The sequence below is a fragment of the Canis lupus genome, chromosome 10, assembly GCF_011100685.1.
Source record: "Canis lupus familiaris isolate Mischka breed German Shepherd chromosome 10, alternate assembly UU_Cfam_GSD_1.0, whole genome shotgun sequence".
Lineage (NCBI taxonomy): Eukaryota > Metazoa > Chordata > Mammalia > Carnivora > Canidae > Canis > Canis lupus.
Window position 1 is genome coordinate 50421879 of NC_049231.1, and position 19111 is coordinate 50440989.

Here is a 19111-nt window from a genome sequence, read left to right on the forward strand (position 1 = left end):
ATTAATGCTTTGAATATTGGTGGAAACACTCGAGGAAGACAAAGCACAAGGACCCAGGTAATAACCAGTAGAAAGAAGCAATGCCATACTAGGGTTCTGGACAGTTCTGTGTGCATATACCACCCCTGATAACTGAGAGGAGCTAGTAGGCTGCCTTCCTGTTTAAGACCTTTCTTGGCCCGATGACTCACCTACTCTTAAGAGTGACAAGTGAGGGCAGGCACTGGGAACTCTTTATGAGTCTAATCTGCAGGAGGAGGGTTTTGCAACAAGTCCCCTCAAGAAGTTAAAGCCACCTGTGTGTATGCAACCGGAGGCAATGGGCAGTGGGCAACTCCACTACCTTCCTGTTGTGCCTGACCAGCCCCTAAGCAGAGCACCCTGAGTGGCCTGGGATCTGAGGAACAGCCTTCAAGGCTTGGCCCAGGATTTGGCAGCCAGGGCTACAGGAGCAGAGAGGAACATGCACTGGAACTGCTTGAGCTGAAAAGGGGCCTAGGGGCCCCTTAATGTGCTCTTAAAAATGTATTTTAATGTCTGAGGTCCTGTCCTCTTATTTTAATTTTTTAAAAAATTTTCCTGGTTCTCCTCCCATGTTTATTTTCCAAATAAATCTTAGTACAATTTTTGCCAAGTTTATTTAATAAGATTTTTTTTTTTTTAATTCATGAGAGACACAGAGAAAGGAGCAGAGACCTAGGCAGAGGGAGAAGCAGGTTCCTCCCAGACAGCTTGATGCAGGACTCGATCCCAGGACCCCAGGATCACGCCTTGAGCTGAAACCAGACATTCAACCCCTGAGCCACCCAGGTATCCCTTTTTTTGCCAAGTTTAAAAAAGATTATCCTGTTGATATTTGATTGGGCTCACATTAAATTAACAGATTTATTTAGGGAAAATTTTTCATTCTTGCAAGATTGAGTCCTTCTATTCAAGTTAGACTATTTTTTACATTTAAATAAAGCCCTGATGTTCAAGTACTTTTAAAATTTCTATATTGGCTCTGAACCACCTCCTCTGATGGCTCATTTGCCAAAGATTTTGTAGACTCTTACTAAGGGGGTAATGAGCTCCCTCTTTCTTGGTAGTGAGGGAGCCCCTTTAGAATATAAGTTAAACTGCCTTAATTTAAATTGAAAGGCACTGGGACTAACAGCCACCTTGAGGTTTCTCGGCCTTGTAACCTCCAACCTAGGCTCCAGGTCCTGAAGCCTCCCTCATTCTAGATCCACACTACACACAGGAAGGCAGTCTCTACCCCATGGCCAACTCTCACCTAGTCAGTGGTGAGCACCTCTGGGTCCCAGGGAGGACACCCAAGGAATATAAAGTCCCTGCCTTCAAGACCCGAGATTAGTAGGTTAACGAGAGGAGTTGCTGGTACAGATCCTCCTGGCTAAAGCCCACTCACACTTTTCTCAAGTAACCCATTTGCAAGGCCGGCTTCACAGGGGCAGTCATACAGTCACACACATCCTAGTGCATAGATGGATACTATATATGCTGGGTTTAATGCTTTCTTATCACCATCTTGAAATTCTCAATACTTTCAAACAAGGAACCCCACAGTTTCATTTTGCACTAGGCCCCACAAGTTACATAGCCAATCCTGTTCTCTGTAACAGTTGAAAGCTCAGAGATAGGAACAGTCCAAGTCACTCTCAGAGTTGGCTGACATTCAAATACTGGATGTAAGTCTGGGGACAAAGCTGGCCCTTCAGTAAACTCTGTATCCAGCAGCAGGCAAAGCCTCACTCCCACCTGGCAAATAGGCCTGGATGATCAATTTTTAAGGAGACACATCACAGGGGACTCAGTGCTTGCTTCCTTTGTTCCTTTTCTCAGCTTGTGTCCTGGGGTCTGGGCTATAACAGCCCACTTAGAGAATCCTCAGCACAACTTGTTGACTGTCATCTGGACTAGCTCACGCATAGGCCTGCTCAGTGTTTCCCAACTTCTCCAGATGATTGCCTCTCTCAAGACTTCCTGGGAGTCTGGGCCAGCAAGGGAGAGCACTTCCAGACCATTATTAGCAGGAGCACATCCGGTCTCCTGGCCAGAGGAAGTCACCATGCCAGGAGAAGAGAAGGGTTGACCTTCTGGGCCTTAATCCGTAAGAGTTACTTGGCCACCAAGCGGTGCAGTCAGGGAGGAGGGAGTGGTAGGGCTCCGGTCAGGAAAGCTCAGAGCCATGTGTGCTTGGAAACTTCGAGATCTCCCTCCTTAGTCCCTTCGGCCAGGATGAGCGAAGCCAGCTTTGGCAGTAAAGGTGTCAGGGCACTGCTGGGAAGGTAGAGACTCAGGGAATTCCCCATGGACATTCACTTGTCTAGGAAGCCTTTCCTCCTGAGGCCTTCCTGCAAGGATGCTGGCAATAAGACAAGGATTCATGTGTAATTTCCCAACTGGAGAAGTGGAAGGAAAAATACTTAACTATTTATTTAACTCTGTCCAATTATACATTCATCCCTTCATTAATTTAGCACTTTTTGAATGCTTATTTTGTGATTACCTGGGTTAGGTTAGGTTCTGTGAGTACTTCTGAGAAATATAAGACAAGGTCTGGCCTCCAGGACCTTGAAATCTAGATATAGAGTCAAAATTAGTACAAATGAAACAATTGATGGATTACAATACAGTCAAGTGGAATATAATATGATCAGTGCTACATTGTGTGGTAAGACAGTAAGTGCTAAAGTGGAGTTTAGTAAATGTTTCCTGAGAAAATGCTTTGCCAGGCTTCGCTAAGTTCTAAGAGGTATGGAGATAGCTGAGACATGGTTCCTAGACTGAGAACCCTCAGTTCTAGTTGAGGGGACACATGTTAGTAGACAACTTTGATATGCAGAGGGTGCTGTGGAAATACAGAGGAGAGCCACTGAGCCCAATCCAGGTGATACAACACCTGATAAGTGAGGGCAGGCACCCAAAGGAAGGTTGGAAGAATGCTATAGGCACAGAGAATGGCATAGGAAACTCTGGTGGTCTGGTATGATTGAAAACTACAGCTAAGAAGTTCTCAGAAGTAGGGAAAGGCAGAAAATGAAGATAGAGAGGCTAAAAGAGGTCAGATCATGCAGAGCCTTATGAAGGAAATTAAGAAAATCAGCCTTGTCTTGGTAGAGGCCACTAAAGGGTTCTTAACAGCTAACTCTCATGGCTGGGAGGAAGATGTACTTGAGAGGAACACAGCTGCAGGCTGGGAACCCAGTTAGGAAGCAATAACAGTAGTCCATGTGAAAGGTGATGGGGGCCTGCATTAGGTCAATGGGAGTCAGGATGGAGAAGAGAGGACAGGTTTTACTGTTTTCATAGCCTGGAATGTATTTCCCCATTTATTTTTTACCCAATTTGGTCCCTGGATCCTTCAGACCTCAGTTTCTCTGAGTTGTCTTACCTACCTCCAGGCTAGTGCGAGTGCCCATACTGTACCACAGCATAGCTCTGGGTAACTCCAGTCATCTTCCCAACTGTCATTCTAGATTTATTCCTGAGGTTATCTGATTAACATCTAAGGTGACCAATAAAACTGTCTTAGCCCATCCAGGCTGCTAGAACAAAAATACCATAGATGAGGTAGTTTAAAACAACAAATATGGGATCCCTGGGTGGCGCAGCGGTTTGGCGCCTGCCTTTGGCCCAGGGCGTGATCCTGGAGACCCGGGATCGAATCCCACGTCGGGCTCCCGGTGCATGGAGCCTGCTTCTCCCTCTGCCTGTGTCTCTGCCTCTCTCTCTCTCTCTCTCTCTATCATAAATAAATAAAAATTAAAAAAAATAAAACAACAAATATTTATTTCTCATAGTTCTAGAGTCTAGAAGGTTCAAGATCAAAGTACCAGCAGATTCAATGTCTGTTGAGGACCTGTTAACTGGTTCATAGGTGGCAGTCTTCTCACTGTGTCCTCACATGGTGGCTAGGGTCCTTTTATAAGGGCACTAATTCCATTTGAGAGGGCTACACTCTCATGATGTAATTACCTCCCAAAGGCCCAACCTTTAAATGCCACCACATTAGGGGTTAGGATTTCAATATATGAATTTTTTTTTGGGAGGGGGTACATTCAGTCCATAACAGACTATAAGATCGCTAGGGATGGAGACCATGCCTTGTTCCCTACTGTATCCTCAGCTCTTATCCAGAATCTGGCACATAATAGGGGCTCGATAAATATTTCTGGAGTGAATGGATGACAGATTTGGCTGCTATGTGAAAGCTCTATAAGAATTCAGAGAACATCTATGTGGGCTGGAAGAGCTGGTATAGTCTACACAGACAAGATATGACACAGAAAAAATTAAATAACAACACAAGACAACAACACAATAGAGATGACAAGACAATTGATGTGATATGTGTCAGACAAACAGTACAAATACTGTATGTTAAAGGCATGGAAATATCCCACCAGAGAGTGAGATACTGTTCTTGTCCCATGTCTCTTTCCTAGGAGCTTCCCAGCAATCTGTCTCATCATCTCACCATCCAGAACTGGGTCACGTGCCCCTTTCCAGGCTGACCACTGGTGAGGGAGTAGGATTTCTGTGACTGGCTTAAACCAACTGCAACTCCCTCCTGAGGCTAAGATGGGTCACTATCCTCTGCGTGAAAAAGGAGTAAATATCCCATAGAAATCAGGATGTTAGACATGAATAAGTGGGAAAATGGTTGTTGACTAAAAATCAACATGTCCACTGCAGCCCACCCTTTGTAAACATCTACTCAAACCATTCATCCCATACAAAGAGGTCACTCTGTGTCAAAACGATCTAGAAAAAGCTTGATGGTGGAAGTCTCTTTTAAGAGGGTAGGACTTGGGATGCCTGGGTGGCACAGTTGGTTAGGCATCCAACTCTTGGTTTTGACTCAGGTTGTTCTCTCAGGGTTGTGAGATCGAGTCCCACCTCAGGCTAACACTCAGTGACATGGAGTCTGCTTGGGATTCTCTCTCCCTCACTCTCTGCCCCTCTACCACCATCCAAGCATGCACTCTCTCTCTTTTTCTCTCTCTGATATATAAATAATTTTTTTAAAAAAAGAAGGTAGGATTTACACACCTGGAGAACAGGCAGTGAGAAATGGGGACATGGAGGTGAAAATTAGCCAGGCTGGTTCCCAGAAAATGCCCCCCAAGAGCTATATATAATAGAAGGTGCTAGACTTAAATGGCAAAAAGGCCTGGGTTTACATCTTGACTCCACTACTCAAGTTTCTTAACCTCTTGGAATCTCAGTTTCTTCCTCACTGAAGTGGGACTGGAGGATCTGCTTTCCTGGAATGTGATCAGGATCACACCAGACTGTTTGGGACAGAACCTTGCACATAAAAAGTGCCCAACACATGTTTGTCTCCTACCTTTCTTCCTTGGAAAGGAAGCCTGTTCTGGAGAACACTTTGAGTTGCCAACACAAACTTCAACCCTACTGTGAAAGAGAGGCACCAGGCTATGCTTCCATGCCAAGACTTGAAGCATGAGTTTTCCTTCTCACTTGAGTCTTAGATGAATATTGGGCCTCTTTTTGCCTTCTTTACTTCTAACCCTTGGCCCTTTTGACATCAACTTTGACTATAGCAATCCAAGTGAGATGTTCCAGAGGCCTTATCTAGAGCCATAGATGCAAGATGGAATGAAAGATCCATCCATCTAAATACCTCTGTTATTGGGGCACCTGGGTGACTCAGTCAGTTAAGCGTCTGCCTTCAGCTCAGATCATGATTCCAGGGTCCTGGGATAGAGCCCTGCATTGGGCTTCCTGCTCCACAGGGAACCTGTTTCTTCTCCCTCTGCCTGCTGCTCTCTCTCTATCTCTCTGTCAAATAAATAAATAAAACCTTCATAAATAAATAAATAAATGAGAAAATAAATAAATACCTCCCTTATCTAAAGGCCCATCTAAGGGCCTGATTCCCCAAGGAGTTTAGAACTATGCTTTGGGATTCTTGAGGTTCATGGGATTCAGGACCCATTAGAGAATAGGAGAATGTTGTAGACATTTTTATCAGGGAAATGCACATATGTATAAAGATTATTGCATATAATTACCAGGGATTCTGCAACACTCTGAAACAGCTTCTTAGAGAAGCCAGAGAATGAGAAGCTCTGACATAGAGGGTTTGTTTGGGATGGCCCAGGACTGGTTATTGCAGGCAAGTGGGAAAAGAGCTAACTTTGCACAGGTATAAAACCATGTATTGAGCTACAGTTTTCGGATCTGGTCATCTGCTGGCTCATTTGTTCCCGGCTCCACACTCAGCCCTTGGCCTGGGCACAGACTGTGTGCACATGCAGACACTTTCAAAGGGCTTTGGGTGATGCTGATTATAAAGAAACCAGCTGAACATGTTTAGGATGACAGGTTCTTTGTCCTGAAACAGAGGATTACTTCCCTAAGAGGTCTTAGGAATCCAGGGACAAAGAGACAAAAAGACAGAGATCTAGATGCAGAGAGAAAGATGAGAATGAGATAACAAACAATCAGGAGAGCTGCCCCAGGAACTTCAGCCATTGGTGGAGGTGGGGAAGGGCTGCTAAACTGAACAGGTTGAGAAGGGGCAGTTGTGGGTGATTTAGGGCAGCAATCTTGAAAATGTGTGCAGCACTTACATAAGATTGAGAAAGCATCAATTGTCCAGATCAAAGAATGGGGGAGGAGTGCTTTCCAGAGTTTATGGGAAGGCTAAAGCAGCCCCAGCCTCCTGTCCATTGGCGCTGCCCCTGTGGCCCCAGCTCTGAAGCCCAGAAGCTCCAGCAGTCTGCCGAGTCCCAAGGACACTCACTGCTCCTCCTGGAGTGTTAGCTGGTACAAGGAGGAGGACTACAGCAGTGGCTCCTTAATGGAGCTCCCCAGGAGTCCAGCTCCATTGGCTGCCTGCATTATTAATGCATTATGTCATCTTTCCTTGCACTTGCTCTCAGCTGCTGAAATTTTATAGAGCAGTATTATTAATTGAAGCAATTAGTGCTGGGATATCAGCACAGCCATGTCAGGGGGCAGGAGATGTGCAGGGCAAGGATCTCTCCTTCTCTTTGTGCCCCACTCTCCCTCTCTCCCACCCTCTTTTCTGTGCCTCCCCACCCCCCACCTCCTTGTTTCTACTGTGCCCCCACTTCCCTCTCTTTCTCTTCAGTTCTCTCTCAATATCCACCCCAACCTCCAGAATTCCTGAATGCCCATTACCCTTCCCAGACAGAAATTATTCAGTCTCCAAAGCTCTCCCAGCATGGGCAGACAGACAGACAGAATGATAGTGTCACTGTGGCTGACTCTTGCCTGGAGGGGCTGGCCTAAATTGGGATGGAAGACCATCCCTCACAGTTCTTACCTTGCCTCAGAGTCCTTGGTGGGGTTAGAGGGTGGCAGGTAGAAACAGGAAGGGTTCACTGCCTATCAGACCCATTCATTTATTCATTCATTCATTCGTTCATTCTTAATCTGGTGCTATGGGAAATCAATAGAAGATAACAGCTCGCTCCCTGGGACTGGCATTGTAGCCAGAGGGACCAGACTGCCTCTGAAACAACTAGAGCAAAATATAGTACAGCAGAAGGTCACCCTGTGGCCCAGGTGGTGAGAAGGGCCTAGGGAAGCCAAAGAGCCCTGAGGGATGAGAAAATCAAGGTACTGCAGGAGGGTGAGAGCAGGAGCAGCTCCAGCCAGGAGAAAGGAAAGAAGGTATAGGCTGGGCAGGTAGAAAACAGAGAGCCCAGGAGGGACTAGATGGCTCCCCAGCCCATGAGGCCGACGCTCTCAGCCCAACCGAGCTGAGGTTGAGACCTCAAAGCAACTGGAAAACCTGACCAGGGCCAGGACACCAGGGCCCCCACCTCAGATCCTTTCATCAGGAATCAGAACCGACACCTGAGAGGCCACAGGCTCAGGTTCCCTGTAAAATAAAGAGATACCAGGATGGAAACATCCAGGATGAACAGTCACCTGCTGCCCCTTGCCCCTCTGCACTTGCTTCCCCCACCCCCAGCTATAATATCACCTACAGCAGAGCTTCCCAGTAGACATTCTACAACCATCAGATGTTCTGTTCTGTGCTGTCCGGTATGGCAGCCACAGGCCACATACAGTTAGTTATTAAGCACTTGAAATGTGACCCTATGTGGAAGGCCTTGAGTGCCAGGAAAAGAAGGTAGGACTTTGTCCTATGGGTAGTAGTGAATTATGGGAGGTGTCTGAGCGAAGGAAGGTTTGATAAGAGCAGCAAGACTTTATGCTTTTATTTGCTTATTGGTTTGATTGCTACCATTGACTGATCATGTCCTTCTGGATAATGGGCCCTCGTTCTAAGCTCATGCACAATTTTTTTAAAAGATTTTTATTTATTTATTTGAGAGAGAGAGAGACAGCAAGTGAGAGAGCACAAGCAGGGGGAGCGGCAGAGGGAGAGGGAGAAGCAGGCTTCCCGCTGAGCAGAGAGCCTGATGCGGGGCTGGCTCCCAGAACCCCAGATAATGACCTGAGCTGAAGGCAGATGCTTAACCGACTCAGTCACCCAGGTGTCCTGCTCATGCATAGTCTCATTTAATTCTTATGTACAGCCCTATGAGGTTGATGCTTTACAGGTGGAGAACTGAAGTTCAATGATGGCAAGTGGCAAGCAATTAGTGGGTGGCAGAGGAATTTGAACCCAAGTCTGTCTTACTTCAAAACACTGGCTCGAAGAAAATTCAGCTACTATCAGACTTTTTTATAAAAGGGGGTTGGGATAGGAGAAGGGTTAGTGGGGTCTCCTACACCGGTGTCCAGAATCAGTGCTGGCACTCAGACAGGCTGAGTAAATCCTTGCTCATTTAAATTGAATTGAGTGAAGGCTCTGGCAAGTCCTTAATCCAGACTGGGTTATCAAGAGCTAAGTTTGGCACAAGCCTCTAAGAAACCTATTTTCACCAGGCAGCCTGGGAATCCAAAGCTCTTACAGCCTTGCACAAAGTTTACTGTCCATTAGAGCTGCTAACAAGCCCAGCTGCTTGGCAAAACTATTTCCAGGGGCGATGGCCAGGCCTAGGACTACTAGAAGGGGACAGGTGCGAAGCCTTGCTTTGTGAAGGTGGCATTTCTGCTGGCCCTCTCTTAGGGATCTGCCTGCCCAGGTTCTCACCAGGGGTATCTGAGCTAACCTTCCCAGCTAGGAAAAGGAGCCTGGACCAGGGCTCCATGGGGCCCAAAGACAAAGTCAGACCGAGATACAGGGTTCAAGGAAACAGGATCAAGAGGCTTTGATCTCTGGAAAATCACTTTAAGTAGAATTTGTCTTCATATGCTGCTGTACCAAATTCGCCCGAGTCCTCTCCCAACCTACCCTCAGTCAGAACTTTAGTTTCTCATACGCCCCAGATTCTCTTAGAAAACTTTGTGAAAACCTCATTTATTCTGAGATGTCAGGACCTTACATCCAACTGTTAAAACCTTCTATCCCCTTTCTAGGAAAATTATATTCCTTGGTGGAAATCCAGGCCCTCTGGTTTTGAGGGGATAGGGTTAGAGCTAAGATCAAACTGGTCTGTGGACAAAGCCATCCTGGCTGATATCAAAGCAATTTGGAATCTATGAGAGAACAACTCCAATAAGGCATATCAAATGAAATGAGGCAAGTCCTTCAATTTGCAGTTGTTTACTGAACACCTCCCACCATCGTTTGCCAGGAGCTGAGAGGCAAACTGAGCACTGAAAGAGGCAGCCTAAGAATACCAGCAACAGGTGGAAGACTCTGGACTTGGGAGACAAAAGATCTACGTGGGTGTGAGTTCAAGCTCCACCACTGAACTGTGTAATCTTAGACAAATTATTGGCTTCTCTGAGCCTCCCTTCTAGCTTTCTTTGATTTGGGGAGCCAAGTTGAATGGTTTAGAAGCTTAAGCTGTGGTAACAGACAGACCAAGGTTTGACTCCTGGTTTTGTCACCTATTATTGCTGGGCCTTGGGGAAACTCCTCAATCTCTCTATGCTTCAGTTTCCTCATCCAGTAAATGGGGATAGCACGGTGGTTGTGAGAATCCAATATAAGAACACATTGCCATTCTCAGAATCTCAATATGTACATTGTCATTATATTGACATTATATATATATATCACTTCTTTCTGGAAGACTAGGTGTCAGACAGGGAGGGAGAGGAAGTGCTGAGAAACTGAAGGATATGTATCAGAAATGAAGCTGGACCAGTGAGAGGATGAAGTCAAACAGCAATGGCAGGACTCAGGAGCCAGGGAACCCATTCAGAATCAATGTGCAGTTGTGCACAAAGCTGCCTGCCTGAGGGGGCCAGTGGGAGTGGAAATCCCACCTGAACCCCACTCCCTGGAAACCTTTGCCTGTGTTGGCAAATTGTGCACAGGGTTGGGCAGGCAATAGGATGAGGCCTGTCCTGAGGGGTCAGGGCAGCTGCAGCGTTGGTGGTATAGTGGTTAGCATAGCCACCTTCCTAAGGGGTCCAGGCAGGTCAGCTTCGGGGATAGGCACAGGTGGAAGAAGGAAGGAAGTCCTGCAGCTCAAGGACCCTGGTGGCTGGTGTTCTAGGGACTCAGACGTGAAGACCTTGCCTGGGAAGACAGGACAGAACTCAGTTCCCAGAGCACTTCAGGGCTGGTAAGAAGACAAGGCAGACATTCTGGCGAAGGGTGACCCCAGACCGGTGGTCAGAAGGCACAAACCAAAGGTCTGTGATGATGGGATGGGCCACAGGTTCAGGCTGGGCTCAGGCACAAAGCTGCTTCTATCCTTGGTCATGGAGAATGAGCAGTCTGGGCCTACACTCGCTGGGGATGAGGATGAAACAGGCAGCTATTGATGCTGGAGGGGGCAGACCATGGGGGCAGGGCGCTGGCAGATCTATAGGAACTTTTTTCCCAAATCCTTTGGTAGCCTAATGCTCCGCACAAGGCTGTGTAGCAGGATTCACCTCTTCCTGGAGAGGCAGTTCCCAAGTGGAATGGTGTTATGAACAAGGAGATGTTCTTTTGCCCAGAAATATTGCCTTTATGGGTCTCTATGCTTCTGCTATTACTGTGTAATTTCTTGGGATGAAGTCAAAGGTCACGAGCTCAGATGTTACAGGAGCCAGACAGTGGCATAAATGGGAGAAGGAGGCCAGATAGGGAGAGAAAGGGACTGGTAAGAACTGCAGCAAGCCAGGGAGCAAAGGTTTCCTTTAAAGAGGGCAACAACTGCTCAGCTCAGCCAGTTCTTACCCGGTAGGAATGTGCAGCCGGTACTTTCAGTTCTTCCCATTTTCTAGAAGAAGCCAGAAATCTAAATTTTTATGTAAATTTTTCTGTTTTTTTTTTTATTTTTTATTTATGATAGTCACACACAGAGAGAGAGAGAGGCAGAGACATAGCCAGAGGGAGAAGCAGGCTCCATGCACCAGGAGCCCGACGTGGGATTCGATCCCGGGTCTCCAGGATCACGTCCCGGGCCAAAGGCAGGCGCTAAACTGCTGCGCCACCCAGGGATCCCCCCCTTTTTTTTTTTAAATAAAACTCTTGAGGTTATCATGATGTTGACCAAACCCACAAGCATCTATGGGTCCTACGTGGCCTCTGGCTTGGGAATTTCTCTCTCCAAGATCCCCTGGAAATGCATCTCCCTCTGAGAGAGGTCTCACATTGGGTCCCTAACATCTCCAGGGGAGAGTGCTACTCCAACACACTCTTTATTTCTTGTCCCAGAGGCTCAGGCTTCTGAAGATGGAAAAATGGGAAAGAGCACAGAAAGCAGAGGAGTAATATTGAGGACAAACCTCACTGACTTCATTATTTTGTGCCCAGTACATGCTGTATGCCTGGTCTCCGCCAGTCGTTATCTATAGACACAGGTTCTGGGAGACAGGAAGACAGCTCTGAGGCCAGGCAGGTCCCATGGCTCGGTTCCATGTGCTAAGGGCTAAAGGCTGGTGACCGAGAAGGGTCATGGCTTCTCTCTGGGAACCAACTCCTTCTTTTCCCTCCCCCCGCCCTCCAGCAGCTCTTCTAGCCTCTATCTCTCTGTGGTAGTTTTTATAAGACTCATCTTACTGTGTGGGTTTTATTAGCAAGCTATTGCTTCTCACAACTCAACTCTGAACCTTTCAGTTGTGGTTTCCACCTTGGGCCAGTGGACTCCGAAGAAGCAATTAATATATCCTTCCACCCTCCCACACAGGGGACAGTACAACACCTCAGGGCAAGAGGGAGGGAGGGGTCTAGATATAAGGTCTGACTTCAAAATAATAAACAAATCATAGGCAGTATTACCTTGCTAAGAAACTTGAGGCTCAGAGGGACTGAGGTCCCCAGTCATAAACCATGGAGACAGTGAAGGAGGAGGGGCTCACACCCAGAGCTTTGGTCCTTCCCTCACCCCATGTCCCCATTTTTCAATTAGGAAAAAGGTTTGAGGCCAGACTGCAGGCCCTATGCTAGAGCTCTCTGAAGAAGGCTCAAGAAGTGTAGGAATGAAAAAAAAAAAAAAAAGTGTAGGAATAGGGCAGCCCGGGTGGCTCAGCGGTTTGGCACCGCCTTCAGCCCAGGGCGTGATCCTGGAGACCCGGGACAAGTCCTGCGTCAGGCTCCCTGCATGGAGCCTGCTTCTCCCTCTACCTATTTCTCCCTCTGCCTGTGTCTCTGCCTCTCTCTGTGTGTGTCTCTCATGAATGAATAAAGTCTTTTTAAAAAAGAAAGTGTAGGAATAAGGCCTTTCAGTCTGACTGATGAGATACAGGTGGCACACCACAGAAGAGGACAAGAGAGGATCTGGTGTTGCTTCCTTCATTTCACAGGCATTGATCAGACTCCTGTTGTGTGGTCTACCCACAGACTGCCCCCAAGGGGCCTATAACTCACTGGGGAGAAGACTTTGCCTCAACCCCTTGTTAGAGCTGTAAAAGGCTTTTGGATCATCTAATTATGAATAATCTGGAGTTTTCAATCTCTCTGTCCCTCTCTGTCTCTGTCTCTCTCTCTGTCTGCAGCATTTTAGAATTTGTCCATTAATCATTTCAAAGTGTGTTCTCTGGTTGAAGAGGATAGAAGAAATCCTGAAGTTCCTATCCACTTGACTCCCCTCCCTTCCCTGCTCCCATCTAGCAAAGCAGTCTCTGAGGAATCCTCCTAAGAAAAACAGTTCAAAAAAATCTGTTTTAGGAGCACCTGGGTGGGTCAGTGGTTGAGCTTCTGCCTTTGGCTTCGGTTGTGATCCCGCGGAGAGCCTCCTTCTCCCTCTGCCTGTGTCTCAGCCTGTGTCTCTGCCTGTGTCTCTGCCTCTCTATGTCATTCATGAATAAATAAATAAAATCTTTTTTTAAAAAAATCTGTTTTAATCTGGTCCAATCCCTGAAAAATCCCAGTTTTGGAAATTGAGATCCCAAGAGGTCAAAATACTTGCCGAAGGCCACAACCTGCACCTCCTAATTGCAGGCAGGGCTCTTTCCTTGGCCACTGTCATACAGTAGTGTAAACATGAAGTACCAGAAAGGGAAAGTAAGTGGTGGGAAAGCCAGAGGGGCAGATAGAATTCAGTGTGGGTTACTCAGGGAGACAGGAAACTTGAGTGGGGGCCCTGATAGGTGGCTGAGAGGAGCAGAGGCGGTCATTCAGGAACAGGGCATAGGTCAAGCAGGTGTTAAATTCCAGAATCCTGTAGATAAGCAGTGTCCTGCTGATGGAAAACTGGGATGGGGCTAGGATCAGGTTCCATGTAGAGAGAAGGCCTAGGGTGCAGACTTGGGCTGGTGGTAGTTGGAGGGTTGAATTCTTTCCCTCCCAGTTTACCCAGATGAATCTGCTGATAGATCCCAAGTATGCTTAGCTCTGGAAGAACTACAGGAGGCTGGAAGTCCAGACAGGCAGGCAGGCACAGGGGTGAGTAGAAGCAGTGTATTAAGTAAGGCTTAGGACAGCAGCTGGGTTGCATTAAAAATGAATCAAGATGATGTTTGAATGAAAACAAGAATGGAGTGCTGGGGAAGAAGCATTCTGAGGACTGCGAGTGCCAGCAGCCAGGGCGGGGCAAGGTTCCTCAGCAAGGGCCACGTCAACCCCAGATGTAAGCCATAAACCGGGACTTCCAGTGTCTGTCTATTCAAATGAGACAGGAAAGGTGGAGCTGGCTTTGGAGAATAGCCCTTTCTGGAAACCTTCGTTCTCTTACCCCTAAAATGGACATAACAACCTCAACTCTACTTCTATTCGGGGCTGCTGTAAGCAGCAAATGAAATCAAGTTGAGAATCACTGAAGGCTTTTACCAAGGTTGAGGTCACAACTAAGCTCCTTCAGAAGTGGCAAAGTATGTGACTTGGGCCCTGGAGTAAAACCAGGGGGAATGGAGGCTGGAGATGTCTGTCTGGCTGAAGACATTTGAATTAAAGATTCCAGAGCCTCATGTTGGCCAAATGAAATGCATCTGCCTGGCACCCTTATCCCTAGCCTGTACTCCCTGAACTAAGGTTTGGCAGAGAAATGCTTAAGGTCTGAGCCTCCCAGGAGGATATATATATATATATTCTCAAGGAGGCATCAAAAACTACCCTGTCCATTATGATAGCCACCAGCCACATGTAGCATTTAAATTTAGATCTAAATTACTTAAAATTAAAAATTTAGTTCTTCAGATACACTAGCCAAATTTCAAGTGCTCAATAGCCACATTGTGGCTAGGGGCCACCAAGCTGGACAGCACAAATATAGAACATTTTCATCATCATAGTAAGTTGTGTGGGTCAGTGCTGCTCTAGGCCTATAATGGTAGAATGATAGGTATTAGGGTAGAGGGTTTCTTCCCTGAGGCTTCTCAAAAGGCAATACACCATGTATAAGCTTCTTTCTCTAAGTGATCTCTTCCACTTTTGCCACTTCCTTTCACCACCAGGCTTTGATAACTCACTAACTCCTCATAGTGAAACCACCATGCTCATTGTGCATCCGCTCAGGACCAAAGGTCAAATGGGAGAGAACAAAGGGCTCTCCCGAGGTTATCATATCTTCCACTATATTAGTAACTGAAAGTAAGAATTTCTGAGCCCAAAAGGAGATGGCAAGCATGATAGAATCAAGGGAGACATCCTGGGGTAGATAGGACCAAATGGTACCCTTCAAACAGCATAGAAGAGGTGGCTACCTGCTTTTATCAGGGAGGCAGCATAGCCAAGTCATTAAGAACACATGCTTCCTGGGTTGGAATCCCAGCTCTTCTACTTATTAGCTGTATAACCTTGGCTTCACATAGTTGTTCTAAGTCTTAGTTTCTTCATAGGTAATATGGGAAAGGTACTTACTCAGAGGGCATTATAAGAATTAGATGAGTTAATGGCTGGAAGGCACTTAGAACAGAGTCTGGTGTGGAATAAGTGTTAGCTAGTAGGAAGAGGAGGAGGAGGAGCAGCAGTGTTTATTTGTCAAGGCCTTGAATAAGGCAAGTTTACCATACTTACCAACCTTATTGCATACTGTGCACTGGCTCTTCCCCCACACCCCTTACATACCCCCTAGATATTTTCCATCATGATGACTGTTGAGCACTTAATTGTTTCTCTGGTTTTAAGAGCCACTGCTCGGCCCCATCACCAAGGTCTTGTCTTGCCTTTGCCACATCATAGAGATCCCCCAGTCTTTCCAACACCACATCTCCAGCCTGGTAAATACGGGCCAGGCCAAGCAGTGGGCTGTCCACCAGGCCCCAGAGCTCCCTCAGGCAAGCAGCAAGGCTCCTCCTTATGCCAAGGGCACAAGGATTAGCCCTGAAGCTCCACTTGACGCAAGACCAGTGCATCCAGACAATGGCACCCCAAAGGGAGACCATTTGGAGCCACAGGTAAGTTGAGTCCATCAGATTCCTTCTCCAGAATTTGAATAAAGGAAGACCCAAAGAATAGGCAGCTGGTTAGCATACCAGGCTGAAATTGAAAGATGAGGGAACCAGAGAAGCCCATGATGGTCAAGTGAGAGCTGAAGGGAAGAGGCAACGAAACTTCAGTGTACAGTGAAAGAATTGCCCTGAGCTGAAGATCTCTTGCTAAGGAAGTAGGAGAGCAGCACCTTTTACCACTTGCCTTTCCTTGCTGCTTATGTGGAAATACTGCTTCTCTGTCTTCCCTAGAAGCTTAGAAGGGGCTTGAAGGAAGTATAAACACAAAATCTCCATAAACACTTTTATGATGCGCTTGCACTTCTAATGAAAAACAGTCCCCATTAAAACAAACAATTTGTGGGATGAACATATTAGTGCAAACACACCATAGTACACCCCTCAGATGCCCAGTAGCTCCTTCCTGGTACGCCTATGAGTGTCTGGGCCAGGGCAGATCAGGTGATCTGGCTGGCAGAAGGACAACCCCTTTCTCCTCTTTGATCCATGTAGTCCCTCTGTCAAAGAGAACTAGCTTCCTAGACAAAGAGGCCACACTTTAATCAAGAGTCTGCCAATGTGATTTGATGAACTAATAGAGCAGCTCTCACCAAAATAAACTCTGGGCTAAACACAGGAGAGCCAACCCAGGCATCAAAGCTAACTCCTTGGGATCCCTGGGTGGCGCAGCGGTTTGGCGCCTGCCTTTGGCCCAGGGCGTGATCCTGGAGACCTGGGATCGAATCCCACATCGGGCTCCCGGTGCATGGAGCCTGCTTCTCCCTCTGCCTACTATGTCTCTGCCTCTCTCTCTCTCTCTCTCTCGCTGTGACTATCATAAATAAATAAAAATTGAAAAAAAAAAAAGCTATCTCCTTGAGCAAGTCTGTTTATCTTTCTGGACCTCAGGTAATTTGTCTGTAGAAAAGGAGGAGAGAATTCAGATTTGATCATCTCTTGGACTCCTTGCACTTTTCTCATTGATCCCAGGGACCCTTGAGCCATGTCATCTTTAGCCTGCCAGCCTTTGGCCTTCCCAGCAAGCTAGTCTCCTGATAAACAAACCACAGAAATCCTGCTCTTTCTTATTTTTCTCCCCCTTTCCTTCCTCTGACATAACCAGCATCTGTGTTGGGGGTTCCTCAGCTGGGGTGTGGAGTTAGAACAGTTAACTGGTAGAAGCAGTGACAGGGCCCAGCACCATGCAGAGAAGGCTGGCGTCAGAGGATCTGCTGTGTTCTTGGTTGTTATTTTTGACACCCCACTTATATGGAAGCTGGGTGAGGCGGCCTGGCACATCAAATGTACCTCTGTGAAAGCTGAAAAAGGAATATTTAAAACACACACACACACAACAACAACAACCACTTCCTAGTAATCCAACACCTCCTCTGCTTGCGAAAAGGAGCCTGGCCTTGTTTTGGGGGGGTGGTGGAAGTGGGGTAGGGGGAGAGCATTAGGCCCTACCTACCTGGGCCCTGAGGCACTCCAAACACAGAGGCCATTTTCATCCAGCCTTCAGAAGTTTCCTTTTGTGGCATCACGGTGTTAAAAATATTCCTCCCTGAAGGTGCAACCGCGGCAGAGCAGATGTCCCTGACTGAGCACTTGGGAAGGAGCTATTAAAAGGAACGTAATTAGGTTGTCATCCTGGGGCCTCCGAGCCAGGCTTCCGAACGCCATCTTTGTTGAAAGTTTTCCAGGCATCAAATATTTGCAGAACCCGATTTACCAAAAAGGCTGTTAATACCCAGTAGGACCAGGCTGCGTGTAGCAAAGGCAAAATGACTCTGTGGGTCAAGGTTGGTGTCAGGCCCTAAGACTCCTTTTTCTGTGTCCTCTCCCCATTTTGGGTCCCAACCCGGCTCCCTAATTTCCTCTCCCCTCCTCCTCCCACCACCTCCCATCACAATTTGCTCTTAGGAAAGACTCTATTAGTCATTTACCTCTTAGCACGAATATAAGAAAGCCACTGAGCACCTCTCACTTCTCCAGGAATGTGGGATTCATGCCTGAGCTCTGTACACTGTAGGGTACAAAAGGCTTTGTCTCCTTTTGTAAAAAGGATATCAAGCATTGGAGTACAGGTCGGGGAGCATCTTCCTAGTGATCCTGAAATTGCACTACAGACTGCCACCTACTTCTCTAAGTACAGAGCTAGCCTACCCCACCCTGGTGGCATCTGTTGTAATCACTCCCCTTCCTTCCCGCTGGTTAGATCCTACAGCCTCATCTATCCCTCCATTTCTTTGGTTGTTCATCTGTCTATGCATCCAACATCCATTGAGAGTCTCTCTGGCAAGAATTGTGCTGAGTGGGAAAGAGGGTAGAGAACATCCACAGTCACCATCCTTGTTGTCATGGAGGGAGACAGCATAGATGGAAAAAGACACTCACCAGATCATTACAGAAATAAATGTAAACAAAGGAGAAGGAAGTACATGGTGCTGTGAGGATACATCAGAGAGGATGTACCCTTGAACTGTTAGGGAAGTCAAGGCAAGGAAGGTGGCCCAGATGAAATGAACTAAGCTCAGAGCTGGGGGGAGTGTGTTTGTTGGTGAGGGAGGGGTGGAATATATGCTTGATGATTGGCTCCTTCAGCTGGATTGGCTTGTGCAAAGGCCCTGGTTGAGGATGAGGGAAATAACACGATTTTCTCCTACTGGGCTTTAGGAAACATCAAGGATTTTAGTTATAAGATAAAAAGGAAGGGTGGAGGAAGGAGAATCTGAAACCAGTGTCTGAAACCCTCTGTAGAAGATGGACTTCTCATAGGTGGTTGAGACATGGCTCTACAAACATACAAATCAGACTGGGTTTTCTTTGGTAACAGAGAGCTGGACCTGGCCTCCTCTTCCTGGAGGCTTTCCCTGATATTCTGACATGCTTTTTACCTTTTAGCAATCTATCACAGCTATTTGCCCAGGTCAGGAAATATTATTTTGCAGTAAAATTGTTAATGGCTACCTAACATTCCAGAGTAGAGAAAGCCACAGTTTCACTCAATAAGCACCCTATTGTTGAACTTATGGACAATGTTTTGCAACCCTAAGTAGTTCTTCCATGAACAAACAGGATTGTATATCATCTTTGCCCACTCCTTTGACTTTTGCTCAGGATAAATTTTGCTACATACTAATAAATGTGAGGGTCAGCTTTACTAAACACTAGTCTTCTTACCTGCTGACCCTGTACATCCAAACAAGACATAGTGCTTTACCCACTCTGCATAGAATTCTGCTGCATCAACTCAGTGAGTTTGGAAGAAGGGATGGGAGGA

General features: G+C 46.7%; 2 long non-coding RNA genes across 10 annotated transcripts in view; one reads left to right on the forward strand and one right to left on the reverse strand.

The window, feature by feature from the left end:
* Positions 1-19111, forward strand: part of LOC102155086 — a 126555-nt gene that overhangs the window by 55975 nt on the left and 51469 nt on the right. The window lies entirely within an intron of this gene.
* Positions 974-17466, reverse strand: LOC111097741. 2 transcript variants are annotated; one of them, XR_005365916.1, is made up of 3 exons: positions 17300-17466; positions 2513-2584; positions 974-2368 (listed from the first exon to the last, which is right to left on the reverse strand). It is a non-coding gene; the product is annotated as an uncharacterized LOC111097741 (long non-coding RNA). The 2 variants fall into 2 exon arrangements; XR_005365917.1 differs by having other exon boundaries at positions 974-2405.